Below are 21,219 nucleotides of genomic sequence, written 5' to 3' on the forward strand. Positions count from 1 at the left end.
TCCTTCTAATTCTCTATTCACAAGGACCCTAAGAAATAAGGATTCAGCTTTGGGGAAACAAAGACTAGAAAGAAAACTATTTGCATCAAAAATACAGACAAGTAATTAAGATATGTGTATACAAAAATTAAACAGATTGCTAGAGAGTTTAACAGAAAATGAGAGTTTATTCTCTGTCCTACTCTTTTAGTGCCTCTCTTCCCATCTTCACAAGCAATGGTTCTTCATAGCTTCTGAGGCTATGTAGTTAAATATACTAGGATATGTTTTCTTTGGAAATGTAGGTGATAGCATTTTAAAAATTTTAATTACATTTTTATGCTTTGTGTGTGTGTGCCTGTACATACTTATGCCACAGCTTGTAGGTAGAGGTCAGGAAAACAGAGGAGTCAGTTCTCCCAACATGTAGTTTCTAGGGATCAAACTCTGGCAGGTGCTGGATCCACTGATTCCTCCTGGTGGCCCTAAACAGCAGCTTATTAAAACCCTAGGTTGGGGGTGGTGGCGGTGGTGATGATAGTGGCAGCAGGGCACATCTTTAATCCTAGCCCTCAAAAGGCAGAGACAGGTCAATCGCTGTGAGTTCAAATACAGCCTGGTCTACAGAGTTCCAGGACAGTCAGGGTTACACAGAGAAACCCCCATCTCGAAACAACACCTAAAAATTCTATAGAGCACTTTGAAATAATTTCAAACCACAAGTTTCACATAACTTTCACATTAAAATGTGCCCCAATTAAAATACCCAGCCATACAAATCTCTGTGAGTTGGAGGCCAGCCTAGTCTACAGAATGAGTTTCAGGACAGCCAAGGCTACACAGAGAAACCCTGTCTCAAAAGACCAAAAAGAAAACAACAAAAAACCCAGCCATAGCTTCTTCAGTGGTAAAGGGTTTGCATAGCATGTTCATGGCCCTGAGTTCAACACCAAGCATCAACATACAAAAAAAAAATTAACCATACACATTAAATTTTATAAAATCTATTATGTACTTAAGTGACCTTTAAATTTATTGTATTTTATTTTTTGAGACAGGGTTTCCCTTTGTAACCCTGGTTGTCCTCAAACTTACTCTGTAGACCAGGTTGGCCTTGAACTCAGAGATCTGCCTGCCTCTGCCTCCCCAGTTTTGGGATTAAAGGTTTGTGCCACTTCCTGGGCTATATAAAAGACCATTTATTAACAGTCTGTTTACATTTTTTAAAAATCACATTCCAAGTAGCATTTCACTATGTAGTTTTGTCTGTATTTTTGTTTGCAAAAATACTTCGTTTGCGGCTAACTCTGTAGGACACATTTCTAAAATTGCTAAAGCAAAGACTGCATTTTTAATTTCGTGAGACATTGCCTAATTTCCTTCCAGGAAGTTGCACCTATTTACAGTAAGGGCCATCCAGCCTAACACCCAAGTCACCTTGCAGTACTCTCAGAGGGATAAAGGGCAGGGCTTACAAACACCAGTGTTTAGAAACCAAGACTCAGAAGAAATTTCTGAGTATCTAACAGAGTCTCAATCCGATCCTGGGTTTCTAGATTTCAGCCCGGGAGCCTAACTCCGGACACGGAGACGTCTGTTTCTCAGAGGTCAACTCACTGATTTTACACTGGTGCTCAAGCGGTGGAGAGCCTCCTGAAAACACCAGAAAGCGCCTGCTTTCAGGGTCCCCATTCAATTCCCACCTGATACCGCAGCCCGACTTGAACACTTGGTTCATCTCTCAAGGTAGCCCCATCTTGTGCTAGTTCCCATCCTCAAAGCCTTCTTCCGGTCAGGAGCCAGGGCAACACCTCGTTAGGCAGTATAAAAACACAGCAAACTCACACCCTCCTCATAGCTCGCGCTTCCGCCCCTACTCCGCACCGTAGACGTCTCACAGCTAGGGCGTCTACGACTTATCAGGCTCTGGCGGCCTTGCCTCAGGCCACAGTAACAGCGACAGTGACTCTACTCATTAGAACCAACCGCGACGCTCGGGCGCCATCTTGTGGTCATTTCTCAGGACTATGAATGGCAAACCAAAAACTACATTTCCCAGCGTGCCTGGCGCAGCTGCGCAGGCGCAAAGAAATCCTCTCGTTTCCATGGGAACCCCGACCCACCGGTAAACCGGACAGTTCTGTGAGGGGTTAGAATGTTTCTCGCTTAGAAGCTAGGAGCTAGACTACCGGATGTGCAGACCATTGCGGGAGAAAGTGATGAACTTGCCTTGTCTCTCGGGAACATCGCAGTCAAATTCCCCTGGGTATCCTGGCGTCCGCGCTCTCCCGGGGCCTCCGCGTCTCCAGGAGCCTGGCAAGAACAGTGTTTTGCTCTGGCCTATAACGTGCGGCTCCTCTGAGTCAGTTTCTAAATCTTGTCGTCCTCAGCCGAGCGCCTGCGCGCCGCACACAGGTACTCCTCCGGCGCGAGCGGACAGCGGGCCGTGGTAGTGGGCGCTGAGTGTATGTGGAGACCAGGGCTTGGACCTGACTCTGCCTCCAAAGAGTTGGGACTCCAGGCTGACCCCCAGCTTCAGTACTCGTCCTTGTTCCCGCCCGACACAATGAGGTTTGCCCTGGAATAGAAGGCAAATGCCTTCATTTCGTTGAACCCAAGTTCACGAAATAAGGAAAGAACTTTTTTTTTTTTTTTTTTTTTTTTTTTAAAGATTTATTTATTTATCATGTATACAGTGCAGGCCAGAAGAGGGCACCAAATCCCATTACAGATGGTCGTGAGCCACCATGTGGTTGCTGGGAATTGAACTCAGGGAGAACAGTCAGTGCTCTTAACCCCTGAGCCATCTATCTCCAGCCCAAGGAAGGAACTTTGAAGCAGGATGTGGTGCACGCCTTTAGATGAAAATGGGTCTCTGTGAGTTCAAGGCCAACCTGATTGATGTACATATTGAGTCCCGGCCAGCCAAGGCTATAAGAATTTGTCTTAAAAATAAATTTAAAAAAATAATAAAAGATTTTAAAAATAATAATAAATAAATAAATAAATAAAGATATTGAAGCAAATAATCCCCAAAGGTGTTTTCTAGCCATACATTTTACCTCCATTTAGTCACTACTAAGTGCAAGAAAAAAAAGGTGGTGGGGGCATTGAGATTTTTTTTAAGCAAGAATCTCAGCTCGGGATGTGATCCAGTCAAACCTGGGTTTGTGATTTGGGTGCAGACTTATTACACCTTGAGCTTCAGTTTTTATGGGCACAAATAAGAGTAATGCCAACTCATGTTTTTGTTTTTGTTTTTGTTTTTGTTTTCGAGACAGGGTTTCTCTGTGGCTTTGGAGGCTGTCCAAGAACTAGCTCTTGTAGAGCAGGCTGGTCTCGAACTTACAGAGACCCACCTGCCTCTGCCGCCCTAGTGCTGGGATTAAAAGCGTGAGCCACTACCACCGGGCCCAACTCATGTTTTTTTGTTTTGTTTTAAGGTTTATTTATGTGTGGGGGCAATTTGCCTGTATGTATGTATACCAGGTGAGTACCTGGTGCTGATGGAGGTCAGAAATGGTGTCAGGTTCTCTGGAACTGAAGTTAAGCATGGTTATAAACACCGCCCCCCCAATGTGGGTGCTAGGAATCAAATCTGGTCCTCTACAAGAGCAACAAATGCTCTTAAGTGCTGAGCCAGGACCCCCCCACACACACCTCAGATTGTTTTGTTTTTCAAGACAGGGTTTCTCTGTAGCCTGGCTGCCTTGGAACTCAGACCAGGCTGGCCTCAAACTCACAGAGATCTGCCTGCCTCTGCCTCCCAAGTGCTGGGATTAAAGGCATGTAGCCACACTGCTTGGCCAGATCCCTAATTTTTTAACTAACTTTTATTTCTGGGCATACCCATTCTTTTCGGGTAGGATCATGTATTTACAGGTTGAGTCTACTCACTCAAGGTTTGCTGCTGAAGGCCAGTGCACTCACGGGCACAGTATGTAGGGATGACCCAAGGTCCAACATCAGGTAGTGGGGAAGATACCTTTCCTTTCCTAAGATTCTTAGATGATGGAGAGATGGCTCAGAGGTTAAGAGCATTAACTGCTCTTCCAGAGGTCCTGAGCCAGTGCTCTTAACTTCTGAGCCATCTCTCCAGCCCCTGAATAGTCTTTGTACTTTAATCTGGGTCCTCCATAACTTCACAAAGAATGTCCATTCATCTAACAAACATTTTTTCAGTTAATTTATTTATTACAGTATTCTACCTGCATGTATGCCTGCAAGCCAGAAGAGGGCACCAGATCTTATTACAGATGGTTGTGAGCCACCATGTGGGTGCTGGGAATTCAACTCAGGACCTCTGGAAGAGCAGCCCTTAACCTCTGAGCCATCTCTCCAGCCCTCTAACAAACATTTTTATGTGAAAGCTATTCCAAGAAATTTGTTTGTAGATTAATTCATTTTACTTTATGTGAATGCCTGTTTACTTACATATATGTATGTGTACCTACCATGTGCATGCCTGGTGCCCATGGAGGTCAGTAGAGGGCACCAGATCCTCCTGGAACTGAAATTAGGGATGCTGTGAGCAACCAAGTGGGTGCTGATGGTCAAACCTGGGTCCTCTGCAAGAGCATTAGAGCACTAGGCCATCTCTCCAGCCCCATGAACAGTTTTGGTTTTTTGAGACAGGGTTTTCTGTGTAGCCCTGGTTGCCCAGAAATTCACTCTGTAGACCAGGCTGGCCTTGAACTCAGAGGTCAGCCTGCCTCTGCCTCCTGAGTGCTGGGACTTTAAATATGTGCCACCATCACCCTGCTCCCATGAACATTTTAAAACACCTATTATGTATGTGGTACTATGTGGGGTACTCTGTAGAATGTGATGATATATAATATAATCTTTCTTCCAGGAAACATGGGATCTGACAGGGAAATAATTATGAGTCCAAACACATAATTTAAGTAGAAATTATTGTAGCATTTAAAGTCTAGGTCACTGCTCTGGAGATTCCAAAGAAGGAGAGACTATTCCCAAGTCATTCTATACCTAGAAAAAGAGGAGACTACATATGAGCTACCTAATATTTGTGTAAAGTGTATGTCAAAAATTATGAAAAAGGTATTCTAGGGACCCTTTTTACAGCCTGTGACACATAGAGAACCATCTGTACTCCTGACTAGATAGTCCTAAAGACAGATTTTGGTGTTTGTTTTACTCTCTGCTTGATGTATAGTTGACACATAATATGTACCAATGAATAGTTTTCTGTAAAGGGAACCAGACTGGAGTCTGTAAATTATCCTTTGCCTTCATACAGCCATTCCTATAGAGGAAGAGTGTGACCATGCAGATGACTATGAGGCCAGAGCCAGATGGTTGGCATATTTTGTACAGTACCAGCCCACTGAGAAAACAAATGAATAAAGTGTAGAAAGGTCTATGAACCTCCTTTCCTAGAGCTTAAGGGAAGAGCTATACCGGAGAAATGAAACTTAAACCATGAAGGAATCTTTTTTTAGGGGGAGGGGTTTTCAAGACAAGGTTTCTCTGTGTAGCTTTGGAGCCTGTTCTGGAACTCACTTTGTACACCAGGCTGGCCTCAAACTGAGAGGTCTGCCTGCCTCTGCCTCCCGAGTGCTGGGATTAAAGGCATGTGCCACCACTGCCAGGCTCCGTGAAACACTTTTTTTTTTAGATTTTATTTATTTATTAAGTATACAACATTCTGCTTCCATGTATATCCGCACACCAGAAGAGAGCACCAGATCTCATAACGGATGGTTGTGAGCCATCATGTGGTTGCTGGGAATTGAACTCAGGACCTCTGGAAAAGCAGCCAGTGCTCTTAACTTCTGAGCCATCTCTCCAGCCCCCGTGAAACACTCTTAAAGAACAATGGTGGATATCCCTTTGATTTATGTTCGTACTAGACTCTCTTCTCCGATAACCAACTCTTTCCCAGGGTCATTTCTCTCCTGTGTATAACCCCTTTGGTTTTGGGAAGCTATATCTGTAATACCAGATTACCAGACTGCTGCAAAAGGATGACATTACCACCTGCAGCTCCATCTTCAGGGTGATTTGGCGGATCCTGCTTTTCTCCAGTCCTACCCAAAAATTACTCTTTCAGAGACAGGTGTCCAGAGATTCAAGGCAGTGGTATCTCTTGAGGAAGGCACAAATAGATAAGACTGAGCCGGGCAGTGGTGACAGGTGCCTTTAATCCCAGGAGGCTGGGAGGCAGAGGCAGGTGGATCTCTGTGAGTTCAAGGCCAGCCTGGTCTACTGAGTGATTTCCAGGACTACACAGAGAAACCCTGTCTCAAAAAACCAAAAACATAAAACAAACAAAACAGAGATAAGACTGAAAGGAGAAAGACTCAAGGACAGGCTGTTTAATTTATCAAAGATTCTGAATTCTCCTACTTGTCTTGCTTGAGGTGGATGCAAAGTCGCCTTCAAAACAGGGGGACGGTATAAAAGAGGGGCAAGTGAGCAATCAGTTGCCTGTTTTGTCCCTAGATATGGAATGGCTCAGGACTCCAGGGGACTACAAGTGCTCTCCTTCCTCAAGAAATAAGCCAAGGAGAGCTCTTATCCTCCTGATGGCCCTGCTGGTGCTCTATGTTTGCTCCTACTCCCCTGGCTGAAGGTAAGTGGCAGCAGGGTGTGTGGTCTAAGAGGGAGGTGCCTGGTCTCACTGCAACTTGAGATGCCATGTCTGGTTGATGTCCATGGGAGGCCTGCCCTTTCCTGAAGAGAAATGGAGAAGAAATGGTCTGGGAGTAGGGGTGGGAGGAGGGACTGGGAAGAGAGGAGGGAAGGAGAAACATGATGTAAAAAAAATAATTTTAAAAAATAGGGGAAAAGCCAGGCAGTGGTGGTGCACGCCTTTAATCCCAACACTCGGGAGGCAGAGGCAGGTGGATCTCTGTGAGTTTGAGGCCAGCCTGGTTTCCAGAGCGAGTGCCAGGATAGGCTCCAAAGCTGCACAGAGAAACCCTGTCTTGAAAAAACAAACAAACAAACAAACAAAAGAATCCAAATACTTATGAATATGATAATAAATGAATAAACTGTGTATGTGCATAAAAGGATTATTATTACCATGGCACAACTTGGCTACAACCTGAACATATTATGCTAAGTGAATTAAACCACACACAAAAGCTCAAATAAGGTAAGATCCCATTTATATGCAGTACCAAAAGAGGTAAATTCACAGAAAGCATATTGTACAGCAGGGTGAGTTTCTGTTTGGTAATGAAAAGGTTCTGGAAATGGATAGTGCTGAGGGTTGCATAACACTACAAATGTACTTTGTGTGTACAGTATGGTGACTGAATCTAGGATCTCACTTATACTCACTAGGCAAGTGTTCTTTCATTGAGCTATAGCTGCAGCCCTGTGAATGTACTTGATGCTACAAGTGTATGTTTTAAACTTTTATTTATGTATTTATGTGTATGGGTGTTTTACCTGCACGTATGTCTGTGCACCACATGCCTAGTGCCCAAAAAAGTTAGAAGACAGCATCAGATCCCTTGAGACTGGAATTACAGAGGATTGTGAGCCACTATGTGGGTGCTGGGAATTGAAGCCAATTCCTCTGAAACTTTTAATCACTCTTTTTTTTTTTTTTTTTTGGCTTTTCAAGACAGAATTTCTCTGTGGCTTTGGAGGCTGTCCTAGAACTAGTTCTTGTACACCAGGCTGGACTCGAACTCAGAGAACTGCCTACCTCTGCCTCCCGAGTGCTGGAATTAAAGGCATGCGCCACCACCGCTACCCAGCATCTTTTAACCCACTGAGACATTGTTTCAGTCACCAAGCAATTATATACTTTATGTATTTTTTAAGATTTTATTTATTTATTATGCATACAGTATTCTGCTTCCATGTATATCTGCACACTAGAAGAGGGCACCAGATCTCATAACAGATGGTTGTGAGCCACCATGTGGTTTCTGGGAATTGAACTCAGGACCTCTGGAAGAGCAGACAGTGCTCTTAACCTCTGAGCCATCTCTCCAGACCTATACTTTATGTTTTGAGACAAGGTCTCTCTATAAAACCCTGGCTATCTTAGAACTTGGTATGTAGACCAGGCTGGCCTCAAACTGGCAAAGATCAGCCTGCCTCTGCCTCCTGAGTCCTGGGATTAAAGGTGTGTGCACACCTGGTCCAATTATACATTTTAAAATGAGAAAGTAAATTGAGTATAGTAGTGCGTGTTATAATCTCAACACACAGAAGGCTGAATCAGGATGAGTTTGAGGCCAGCCTAAGCTATACAGCAAGAAAAGGGGTAAAATAGTAAATTTTATGTTATTCATGGTTTTTTTTTTTTTTTTTTTGGTTTTTCGAGACAGGGTTTCTCTGTGTAGCTTTGGAGCCTATCCTGGCACTTGCTCTGGAGACCAGGCTGGCCTCGAACTCACAGAGATCCTCCTGCCTCTGCCTCCTGAGTGCTGGGATTAAAGGCGTGCACCACCAACTTTGGTGTTTTGTCTGTATGTATGTCTGTGTGAGAGTGTTGGGTTTCTAGAGCTGTGAACTGCCATGTAGGTTCTGGGAATTGACCCCCGGTCCTCTGGAAGAGCAGTCAGTTCTCTTAACCACTGAGCCATCTCTCCAGCCCCCCAGATATGTTTATTTCTACAGAATTTTATTGCTTGTAGGCTTTTATGATGCAGGATAAATGGGAAAGATACTGAGTTTTAGGCTTGCTGATTCAGACCATGGCAGAGCCTTCCTTCCCATTATGGTAAATGGCTCTAAATTTGGTTACAATATGTATGGTCACTATTACTGGGTTTTAGAAGAGGTAGAAATGATCACTAGGGAATGAAATTCCAAGTTGCAGGAAAGATAGCTATGGAGGAGAGAATGTCCAAGGTCTATGTGACTTTTTTTTTTTTTTTTTTTTTTTGGTTTTTTGAGACAGGGTTTCTCTGTGTAGCTTTGGAGGCTGTCCTGGCACTCGCTCTGGAGACCAGGCTGGTCTCGAACTCACAGAGATCCTCCTGCCTCTGCCTCCCGAGTGCTGGGATTAAAGGTGTGCACCACCACCGCCTAGTGGTCTATGTGACTTCTATGAATACTTAGCTGAGGTTGGCTACACACATATGCAGGGTGACTTTGTGACACCAACAGAGACTTACTATTGCTGTGCAGCTGGGAGTCAAGTGGGGATACTAATGATCCCATAAAGATCCCACAGTCCTAGGAGACTTTGGATTGTGGGTTAATCAGAATGGAAATGCTTCATTAATATTTAGGCTTCCATGAGACCTCAGTGAAGCCATGCTGTAGGAGTAGGGACCTTGACCTAGAAGCTGGGAAGACAATCTACAGCCTGCCCAGTCTGGCTCAGCACAGGCCCATTACAACCTGTCTATTTATTTACATACTCTCTCAGGCTGACTTACACTACAATGGCAGAGACCATATGGACTGGAATAGCTGACAATGCTGTCTTGGTCTTTACAGAGGTCAACTGTTTTCTAAGCCCTTCTGTAGAACAAAGTTGTGCCAAACCTGGCTAATATAGCCTAAAATCAAGTCTTAAAAAGTTCAAGGACAGGGAGCTGGAGAGATAGCTTTGCTGTTTAAGAACACTAATTGCAGGGCTGGAGAGATGACTCAGCGGTTAAGAGCACTGGTTGCTCTTCCAGAGAACATGAGTTCAGTTTCCAGCAACCACAAGGTGGCTCACAACAATCTGTAATGAGATCTGGTGCCCGCTTCTAGCCTGCAGGCATGCATGGAGGCAGAACACTGTATATATAATAATAAATAATCTTTAAAAAAAGACACTTTGGAAAAATGTTTAAAAAAAAACAAAACAAAACACTAATTGCTCTTATAGAGGACCAGAGTTTGGATAAGTACTCATGTAGGGTGGTTCACAACCAGCTCCAGGGGATCCAGCACCCTCTGTTGGCTCTGTGAACAATTACACAGGCACACAGATGCACAGGCCATCATGCAGGAATACGTATGCACATAGACACACAGACACACACAGACACACACACACAGACACACACACACAGACACACACACACACAGACACACACACACACACACACACACACACACACACACACACACACACACACACACACACACACACGCAGGTGAAACACTCATGCACATAAAATGAAAATAAAGTGTTTCAGCTAGGCCTGGTGGCACGAGCCTTTAATCCCAAAATTTGGGAGGCAGAGGCAGGTGGATCTCTGTGAGTTCAAGTCCAGCATTGTCTACATACTGAATTTCAGGTTATCAAGGACTACATAGAGAAACCTTGTCTTGAGGGGGAAAAAAACCACTTACTCTGTGGTTCTTTGTTATGGAAGCCTGTTGTAGTTCTTTTGTGCTGTTAGAATTACTTATGACTAAGTAATTCATAAATAATTATGAATTTTATTCTCTTATGTTCTCAGGCACCAGGCATGTACATAGTATGCATATATAAATGCAGTCCAAATACCCATACACATAAAAGAAATATATTTTAAAAATTAAAAAAATATTTATATGTGTGGGTGTTTTGCCTTCATGTATATTAGTGTACCATATGTGTGCAGTGTCCTCACAAGTCAGAAGAGAGTGTCTGATCCCTTGAGACTGGAGTTACAGAAAGTTGGGAGTCACCATGTGGTGACTGGGATTTGAACTCTGGTCCTCTGGAAGAGCAACCAGTGCTGTCAACTACTGAGCCACCTATTCAGCACTCAATAAGTAATTAATTTTCTGTTGTTATTATTTGTTCTTTGTTTTTTGAGACAAGGTTTCTCTGTGTAGCCCTGGCTGTCCTGGAACTCACTCTGTAGACCAGGCTAGCCTCAAACTCAGAGATCCTCCTGCCTCTGCCTTCCTAGTGTTGGGATTAAAGCATGTGCCAACACACCCAGCATCAGTAATCAAGTTTTTAAAAATGAATTATTATTCAGCCATCAAAATAAATTAAGTACTTGTGGGTTATACTATAAGTGAATCTTTTTTTTATGAGTGAATCTTGAAATCCTTGTATTAAAGAAACTAGACGTAAAAGACTATATACTACATGATTCTATTTGTTTGTTTTCATTTAAATTTTTTTTTATGTCTACGGGTGTTTTTTGTGTATGTGCACGCATACAGTGCCCACAAAGGCCAGAAGAGACATCAAATCCCTGGCTTTTTAAAAAAAGATTTATTTGTTTTTCTTTTGTATGTATGAGTGTTTTGCCTGCATGCATGCATGTGAAGTGCCTGTGTGCCTGGTGCCCTGGAGGTCAGTAGAGGGCATCAGATCCCCTGCAACTGGAGATACAGGTGGTTATGAGCAGCCCTGTGGGTGCTGGGAATTGAAGCCAGGTCCTCTGCAAGAGCAGCAAGTGCTCTAAACTGATGAGCTCTCTCTCCAGCCCTGCATGATTTTTCTGTGTGAAATGTTCAGAACAGGCAGATCCATAGAGATTGAAAATATGTTGGCTGTTGCCAAGGGAACTTGGAACTTCCTGCCAGTAGTTGCAGAGTTTCTCTATGGAGTGATTGGAATGTTGTTGAACGAAGTAATCATGTTAAAAATATGGCCCTCTGGTTAAGAGCGTATACTGTTCCTCCATAGGCCCTAAGTTCAGTTCCCAACACCCCTGTCAGATGGCTCACAACCACCTGTAACTCACGCACCAGAGGGATCCAGCCTCTGCAGCAGACACCTGCACTCACAAGCACACACAATACCCCTGCCACACACACATAATTAAAATAAAAATAACATCTTAAAAAAGAAAAAATCTCTGAACCTTGAACTCTATTTCTGTGTTCCAGGACAGGCTCCAAAGCTATACAGAGAAACCCTGTCTCAAAAAACAAACAAACAAAACCAAAACAAAACAAAAAGAAATAAAAGCTTGAAAATTAACCTGAAATTAGTATTACATCTAAATGTGAATGCCAAAACAATAAAATATCTAGAAAAAGACAGAGGAGAAAATATTTGTTCTTTTGGGGTGAACAAATATTCCTAAAGGAATAAAAAGGACTTTAGAACTGGTGAGTTGGCTCAGAGGGAAAAGGCCCTTGCTACCAAGTATGGCTATTTAAATTCAATCCCCAGAAACCATGTAAAGGTAAAAGGAGATTTGACTTCATAAAGTTTTCCTCTGACATGTCTTCTAACTGCACACCTGCACACATATACGACATGTCCTGCCCTCTGGCATTACAGGAAACTCAGCTATGGAGCCATCTGTTGTTTTGTTTTGTTTTGTTTGTTTTGGTTTGGTTGGTTTGGTTTGTTTTTCGAGGTAGGGTTTCTCTGTGTAACAGCCCTGGCTGTCCTAGAACTTGTTCTGTAGACCAGGCTGGCCTGGAACTCACAGATATCTGCCTGCCTCTGCCTCCCAAGTGCTAGGATTAAAGGTGTGAGCCACCATTGCCCAGCAACATTTTTTGAAAGAATGATTGAAACTTAAAAGGCTGGTGCCATGAAATGTTGGTGAAGATATAAGGCTCCTGAACCACCCCTACTCTTCAATACTGGGGATGGAGCAAAGGACTTCACACATGCTAGGTAATAAGCATGCTAAGCACCATTGAATTATACCCCTAAAACTATCCTACATACTGATGGAAATATAAAATGGTAGACTCATATTGGGAGATGAATTTACTGTTTATTCTAAAATTAAATATACATGGGCTGGAAAGATTGCTCAGTGGTTAGGAGCACTGGCTACTCTTCTAGAGGACCTGTACCCACAATACAGTTCACATCTGTAATCCAGTTCCAGGGAATCTGATGCCCTAGTCTGGCCTCCATAGGCACACATAGTACACATGCAGGCAAAACATTCATACACCTGAAATAAAATAAATCTTTAAAAATAAATAAATAGGCCGTAAAAGGCTAGGCTCACAACCAAAATATAAAAATAAATAAATAAATAAATAAATAAAAGAAAATACCCATATGATATACAACCCAGTAATCTGACTTTTTGGCATTTACCCAAGAGAAATAGAAAATGGATATGTAGACTTGTACATGACTGTTTATAACAGCTTTATTCATCAGGATCCAAAACTAGAAATAATTGAAAACATCCACCAGCTGATAAATGGCTAATTCATTTGGGCTTATTCACATGATGGAATATTACTCAGTCATAAAAATAAATGAGTTCAGCTTAACTCATTTGTGACCTGCCTCTCCCCCAGGCCTGTGGCCTGTGGCCATGGGGACAGTCATCAAGCATTCCTCCTTCCTAACTAGGGCCCGCAGAACAAAGGCCTCACTCATCCTCTGGGTAACTGGTTGGCGAAGCACAAACCTTTCTATCTTCTGACCTCACTCCTGAGACTCATATCTGCGCTCTGGCTGTCGGCTGGAAGGGGCAGTGTGGCCTGAACCTTTCCTTTTCTCTTCCTCTCTGCTCCCTCCACTTCATTCCAGTTGAGTTTTTACAGGCCTCCTCTTGTGACTGACTCCCTAATAACCCTTTACCTGGAATTCATTTCTCTGCTCTCACGCTCCTCACTCCACACACAGTAAGTGAAGGGCCTGATATACAACACTGTGGCTGAATCTCATGGAGATTACTATTTTTTAAATCATTTATTTATTTATTTATTTGGTTTTTCGAGACAGGATTTCCCTGTGGCTTTGGAGCCTATCCTGGAACTAGCTCTTGGAGACCAGGCTGGCCTCGAACTCACAGAGATGCACCACCTACCTCTGCCTCCCGAGTGCTGGGATTAAAGGCGTGCGCCACCACCGCTTGGCTTAAAGATGACTTTTTAAAATGCACATTACTATCTCCAATTCTAAACTCCATCCTGGAAGATTTTTCTCCTCTTACCTTCCCATTCCATAATTTTTCTCCATTTTTTTTCACAGCATGTTTCCCAACATCTGTGTATTTTTTTTATTTTTTATTTTTTAACTTACATCCTAGAAGTCTCTTCATATAACATCTTTAACACAATTATATAGTTCAAGAGCCAAACTGTATAAAATATTCTTAGAGAAGCTTGGCTTTGCATCCTCCTTCCATTCTACCTACCCCAGCATTTCTGTTTACACTTCCTGGATTTTTTTAAATCAATACATAATTTACTTCTCTTTCTTTCCTAAGGGAGTTTACTACGTATTTCACAATTTATCTTTGAGATCAATCATTGCACATCAGCCAGGAAATCTTCCTCACATCGTTAGCTCTGATGCCACGTTGGGCAGAATAGTTAATGAGGCCCCCATAGAGAGGTCAGGGGCTGTTTTCACTATTCTTCAGTGCCATGTGCACACATTGATTTGTTTGTTGAAGTGACTCTGGGATTTGGGGTTGAGTGATGGTTGACCTGTTGTCATGCCTCCTTCAGACCCTCCCTCCAGAGCCAGGCTATTTTGGGCTTCTACCTGTTTCCGTTGCACCTGGCTGGCAGAGGGTGCTGTCTGAGGTTACTGGAGTGGGGCTGAGCATGTAGTAATGGGGGCAGGGCTCTTCCTTCCCACGCCAGCAGGTGTCCTATATGTGCTCATTCACCAGCTACCGAAAGTGCTTGTGTTCATGCTAGAGTCATCAGGTTTGAACTTCTGCTAAATCTGTTGTCTTGACAAGTCACCCCTCATGCCAGTGTTGGGGCACTACCAGGTAAAAGGGAAAATGAGCCTGCTAGGAAGAGTGTTTGGAAAAGCTCCCCACCCCAGGACTAGGTAGGAATCCTTTCTCTCCCAGTGAATGAATGTAACAGAGGGCAGCATCATGAGTCCATGCATAGTCACAGAAATGTTGCAGTGCATGGCACAGTGGCCTTTTACCCCATGACATTGTTTCTTCCTCCATCATCATCATCATCATCATTTTTTATGACTAGGTCTCAAGGAACCATGTTAACCTTGAGCTCACTTTGTAGCTGAGGCTGGCCTTGAACTCCTGATCCTGTCTCCACCTCCCAAATCCTGGGATTATAGTTACATTTCATCACACCTGGGAATTTCTAGTATTTCAAATACTCTTTAAACATAGGCATAAACCTGGTAATGAGGTTGTTTTAAATTGATTGGATAGGTAATTTAATTAAATAATTCAAAATTAACTACTCAAATGAATTTTTTTTTTACCTTTTTCGTGACAGGACCAAAAACAAAATAAACAAAAAGCAAGGTAACTGATTGCTGAGATTAAAGGCATGAACACCATACCTATATTTATTCCTTTTTTTTTTTTTTTCATTTTTCGAGACAGGGTTTCTCTGTATTGTTTTGGAGGCTGTCCTGGAACTCACTCTGTAGACCAGGCTGGCCTCGAACTCACAGAGATCTGTCTGCCTCTGCCTCCCGAATGCTGGGACTAAAGGCGTGCACCACCAACTCCCGGCTATTTTCTTACTTCTAAGGCACAAATTGCCTTCCTGTCAATTTCTTTTTTTAATTATATTTATTTGTTTTTAGTGATACTGGGTGGGCATGTGGAGGTCAGAGGAAAATTTGTTTTGTTTTGGGTTCTACAAGACAGGGTTTCTCTGTGGCTTTTGGAGGCTGTCCTGGAACTAGCTCTTATAGACCAGGCTGGTCTCGAACTCACAGAGATCCACCTGCCTCTGCCTCCCGAGTGCTGAGATTAAAGGCGTGAGCCACCACTGCCCAGCAAGAGGAAAATTTGTGAGCGTTAGTTATCTCCTTCCATTGTATCATGAGGATCAAACTCAGATTATCAAGTTTGGTGGTAAGTGCCTTTACCCACTGTGCCATCTTGCCAGCCCTAATGGCATAAATTTCTTGATTGCCTCTTTTGTTTGTTTGTTTTTGTTTTTGTTTTTTGAGACAGGGTTTCTCTGTGTAGCTTTGGAGCCTGTCCTGGAACTCACTCTGTAGACCAGACTGGCCTTGAACTCACAGATATCTAACTGCCTCTGCCTCCCGAGTGCTAGGATTAAAGGTGCGGGCCACCAAAGCTTGGCTTTTGGTCGCCTTTTTAGAGATACTGTATGCCTAAAACAAACTCTGTGTTTGTGTGTGTGTGGGGGGTGTTACTGGGATCACACCCAGGATCTTAGTATACTAAACTCTGAGCCAACACGTTCAGCCTTATACATACATACATATTTTTGCTCAAATGCATACTTTTCTGCAAATCTTTTTCCTTCCTTCTCTATGTCTTAGAATTAAGTCAAATAAGCCAGTACATGAAGAACTTCTGCAGTTTTATGTCCATCAGGTACTTCACTCCACTAGGCCCCACTGGGCTTTCTGCTATTTATGCTCTGCTCTCACAGAGTGTTACAGTCAATAACCTTAGACCTGTCATTTTACACATATGAGTGGACCTGCAGAATTGGTTTCCAGATAGAGACTGAAAGGGATAGCTGCATTTATGATTTCAATGAAGGATATCAAACAAATAGCCTTGGGGTCGGATGAATTTGCACTTGAGCAGTGTAGGGATCCTGATATACTGATCGGATCCTGGCTGGTGACCGAGGAGCACATGATGCTTGCCTCCACTCTGTCCCTCAGTGGACCTGAATAGGCTGCACTGAATTGGCTGGCCCCTGGAGGCCAAGGCTTGGAAACAGGAAAGCACCAGCTTCTGATCTTGACAGAGGAGTGATTTAGGTAGAGTCTAGGTTTCACTAAAGCTTAGGAGCAACCTTCACATTGTAAATTATTTCACAGGCTTGATAGGGCAAGTAGACCAAAACCAGATGTGAACATGAAGGGGGAAGGGTGTCAGCCATAGAACTGACCCTGCTGTAGGTGGGCAAAGACCAAATCCCCTGTAGCAGTGAGGACAATGCATGGATTGTTGTCCTAAGTGGCATGCAGTAACAAATACAAACAGGCCACCACAGGGAGAAAGGAGGGATCTTTAGCTCATCTTACGCAAGGCTTCACAGAGAGAAAAACAGGGTGCAGGAAGGGCTAGAGTCAGCAATCAGCACCTCATAGTGTGGTGTCAGAGGCAGCCTCAAAATTAGAACTGGAGGCCTTTTCCTTCAAGTTACAAAGAGTCAAACTTGGGCCCAAGAAGGACCTAGGACCTAGCCCATGGTCTACAATCACTTGAACCGCACATTGGGCTCATCTGTCTACTGCTCAGTTAGCCTCTGTGGGTCCTTCCATCAGGCTTGCCCTGGCTGGCAACATGGTCTGAGGGTGGATGAATGCTGCCACACCTGAATCAGTGAGAATGAGTCAGTGTGATTCCCGAGGGTTAGTGTGGTCTTCATCATTGCCATGACATTGAGAAAGCCCAAATAGAAGCACAAAATAAGAAGAGAGGAAGGGGAAATGTGAAGATAGAGTCTGGGATTCATCTGAATGTTCTCCCTAACAGCTCCTGTCCAGATAGCTCTGCAGCTGACTGCCTTGTCAGCCTTGGTGACATTGCACCTCACTGGTCTTTCTGCCATTTCCTCCTCTGGTTGGCTGGATCTTCATTCACCTTCTAAAGAGAATTTTCCTAAGTGCTGTCTTTGCACCTTTTCCTGTCTCTTTATTCTCAACAGATTTACCCAATTCTTGGGGTCAGTGGTCCTTTGTGTGCACATGAGTCTCTGTCTCTGGATGTCATCCCCTCCCCATCCTCTCTTCTGGACTTGAACTCTGTTTACATTGCCTACCAAAATTTCTATCTGGATACCTGTCATCAGAGTAACCATGTGTAAAAATCAAGCCTGTCTCCCCTCCCATCCCAACTTTTCTGTTCATGGCATCAGTGTTCTTTCAACCACCCAAACTGAGACCCTGAGTCATTTCTGGCACCTCCTCCTGTTCTTCCATTCCCAAATACTAGTCTTTGCCAACTTCCTTCACAACAGTCTTTGTCCTTCACATTGTCCCTGTTAATCCAAGGTTTTAGTACTCCACGTCTTGAATATTCAGTAGCTTCCTACTTGGTCTTTCTCCCTACATTACCACTCCTCCTGCTCCAAGACACACACACACTTTCTTTCTTTTGCTCTTTTTTTTTTTTTTTTTTTTGAGACAGGGTTTCTCTATGTAGCACTGGCTGTCCTGTAGCTTGCTATATAGATCTGGCCAGCCTCACACTCAGAGATCTGCCTACCTCTGTTCTTGAATGCTGGGATTAAAGGTGTGTGCCACCATGCTGGGTGACAGTTCCTTTCATTCTTTCATACCTGGCCAGACAGACTTTTTAGGATGGCTCTCTTGATCTTGTCTCTTCTATTCAGAAACATTTAGGCACTATTGTTACCACAGACACTGTCCAGCTCAAGAGCCCTTTCTTGGCCCAAGCCTGGCTCATTGATTTTATCCCACATGACAAAGGAAACAGGCATGGAACTGGACTCTGGGATCAAATCTCATATATTGTGTTGCCCAGAGCAACTATTTTACCTCTCTGTGCATGAGCATCCTCTTCAAAATAACTGTATAAGAAGTGCTGTAGGGGCTGGAGAGATGGCTCAGCAGTTAAGGGCACTGACTGTTCTTCCAGAGGTCCTGAGTTCAATTCTCAGCAACCACTTGGTGGCTCACAACCACCTTGAATGAGATCTGGTGCCCTCTGTTGGCATGCAGGCACAAGACTGTATAATAAATAAATAAATAAATAAATAAATAAAAAGAAGTGCTGTAGTTGTGTGTAGAGCAGCTCTGAGGATAAAATGCACACAGACCAGTGCTAAACACACGAGCACAAGCACATCTGCTAGTGGCTTTTGTTTGTTTTGTTTTATGTTATGCCTGTGTGTATACATGTGTACTACTTGTGTGCCTGGTGCCAGCAGAGACCAGAAGAGGGTGTCAGAGTCCCTGGAACTAGGGTTATGAGTAGTTGTGAGCTGCCATGTGGGTGCTAGAAACCAAAGTCAGCTCTCCTGCAAGAGTAACAAGTATTCTTAACCTGCTTAGCTGTCTCTCCAGCTCCCCAGATGCTAGCTTTTGATTGTACTGCCACTGACAGGGAGTGTGCCACACATGACACGCCTCTGTATACATCGATCCTGACCATACACGTCCTGCCTTAGTTTGATTTCTACTGCTGTGATAAAACCATGACCAAAATTAACTAGAGGAGGAAAGTTCATTTCCTCTTATACTTCAGGTATCAGTCAAGGACTGAATACCTCCCATTTCTTCCAGTGAGTACTTATTTACCGTTACATGGTGCTGCTCAGATGTCAGAGGCTTAGGGAGCCAGCTTAAGCCACACAAACACATCTTCCTGAAGGGTTTTCATTTATTTTTATGTTAAAACAGATACTTCAGACATATCACTGGATCTGGAGTCAAATATAAAATTGGCAGATTTTATTTATTTATTTATTTTAGGTTTTTTGAGACAGATTTTCTCTGTTCAGCCTTTGCTGTCCTGTAACTCTCTCTGCAGACCAGACTGGCCTCAAACTCAAGAGATCCACCTGTCTGTGCCTCCTAAGTGCTGGGATCAAAGGTGTGTGCCACCACACCTGGCTTAAAAATTGGCAGATTTAAAAAAGACAAAACTTGACTGGACAGACTCCAAAGCTACACAGAGAAACCCTGTCTCATAACCCCCCCCCAAAAAAAAAGACAAAACACAAAACTACTGAGAATGCTCAGAGCCTCTGCATCCATCCTGCAGTGAAAGGGTTAAGAAGCAGGGAAACTGTGAATCCAAAGGCTGGGGACACATGAGGGTAAGCAGGGAACTCCAGTGCAGCAGGAGGAGGAGGCCTTTGCACTAGAGGCTTCTGCAGGATAGTTACTGTATTCCTCTACCCCAGATGCTCTCTGCTTCCTGAGAACCCACACTTCTGTGGCTTTGGACTCCTAGGTTGTCTGTGGGCAGTACTTGTATTACATGAGTTTTTTGTTTGTTTGTTTGTTTTTTAATTGCCCCCATATGTAGGCCTTATCTCATCAAGTCCATCCTAAACATCTGGAGTGCAGGTGTTTGGCTAGCCTGGTGGGGCAGCTGCGAAGGCTGGCTTTGCTGTTTGCTGACTGCAGAACATTTTCCCTCTCAGCCTCAGTTTCTTTATCTGTAAAACATAGACAATACTCATCTAATGAGATTGTCCTCAGGCCTCAACTGATAACATACATGCAGTATTCAGCCCAGCAGGTGGCAGGATAAGCACTTAGCCACCCTGCCCAACAGCGCCCAGCTCTCAGTGAGCATCTGCTCCTCCAGGATCCCCATCCCCCACAGCACCCCTTCCCTATCCCTACTCCTGCATGTTCACAGTATATTTACCTAGAGTTTCCAGACTTCCCCCTCCTTAGCAATTACCTCACTCACACAACTGCATCATATCCTATCCTGCAGCACCACTCTTGATTATGTACACTGTGTAATTAAGCTGCTGTGCTACTCCATCTAAAACAAAGGACAAAAACTGTCTCTTTGATCCCATATCCTTTCTAGCTACCACTCCAGTCTCCACTCCTTACAGTAAAGTGTTCCTCAAAAAATTGGCATGTGCTCACTTCAGCAGCACATACACTTAAATTGGAATGATAAGATGGCATGGAATTTGTGAAGCACTCCAGAGTTTTCTTCTTTATAGTCCACTGGTAGAGGCAGAACCACTTCTGCCACTATCCCTTCCCTAGCATAATAGTGATTTTAGCCATGAGCCAAAATAAATCTTTCCTCCCTTTAAAAACAAACTGAAACTGACAAGCTCCTGTTTCCAGTTCTCCAGGATGGCTCTTACCACTTTCCAAGGATCTCTGTGTGACTGAATCCAATAGGACCCTCTCAGATTGCATTTTGCCAGATTCTTGGGAATGCCTAAGTCTGAAATCCTCTGCCAAGACTCTGAAGCCCCCCATCCCATCTACTGTTCTGGTCTTTCTCTGGCTCTGCAGGCTACCCTCACCCCATCTCCTTTGCTTTATTCTCCCATTCTTTTGGCCTAAATGTAGGGCTGTCATCAGATCCCTCTTCTCTCTACAACCCCCTCCCCAGAGACAGGGTTTCTCTGTGTAGCCTTGGCTGTCTCAGAACTCACTCTGTAGACAATGCTGGCCTCGAACTCATAGAGACCCTTCTGCCTCTGATTTCTGAGTCCTGGGATTAAAGGCGTGTACCATCATCATCATCATCATCATCATCATCATCATCCAGCACTCTATACTTTTAATATAGTGATATACTGATTGAATGGTGAGGAGCCTATCCTGGCACTCGCTCTGGAGACCAGGCTGGCCTCCAATTCACAGAGATCCACCTGCCTCTGCCTCTGCGCCGGGTTGGTGGCACACACCTTTAATCCCAGCACTCAGGAGGCAGAGGCAGGCGGATCTCTGTGAGTTCGAGGCCAGCCTAGTCTCCAGAGCGAGTG

At 43.8% G+C, this 21,219-nt stretch overlaps 1 long non-coding RNA gene across 1 annotated transcript in view; it reads left to right on the forward strand.

Moving 5' to 3' along the window:
- The first annotated feature begins 2,081 nt into the window (after positions 1-2,081).
- The window catches only part of LOC103160214, a 47,480-nt gene continuing 28,342 nt past the window's right edge, over positions 2,082-21,219 (forward strand). Inside the window, exons 1-2 of the long non-coding RNA XR_004769054.1 lie at positions 2,082-2,394; positions 6,448-6,577. This is a non-coding gene — a long non-coding RNA (uncharacterized LOC103160214). The remainder of the gene's footprint in view (positions 2,395-6,447; positions 6,578-21,219) is intronic.

Source organism: Cricetulus griseus, chromosome 3 (assembly GCF_003668045.3).
Source record: "Cricetulus griseus strain 17A/GY chromosome 3, alternate assembly CriGri-PICRH-1.0, whole genome shotgun sequence".
NCBI classification, from domain to species: Eukaryota; Metazoa; Chordata; class Mammalia; order Rodentia; family Cricetidae; genus Cricetulus; species Cricetulus griseus.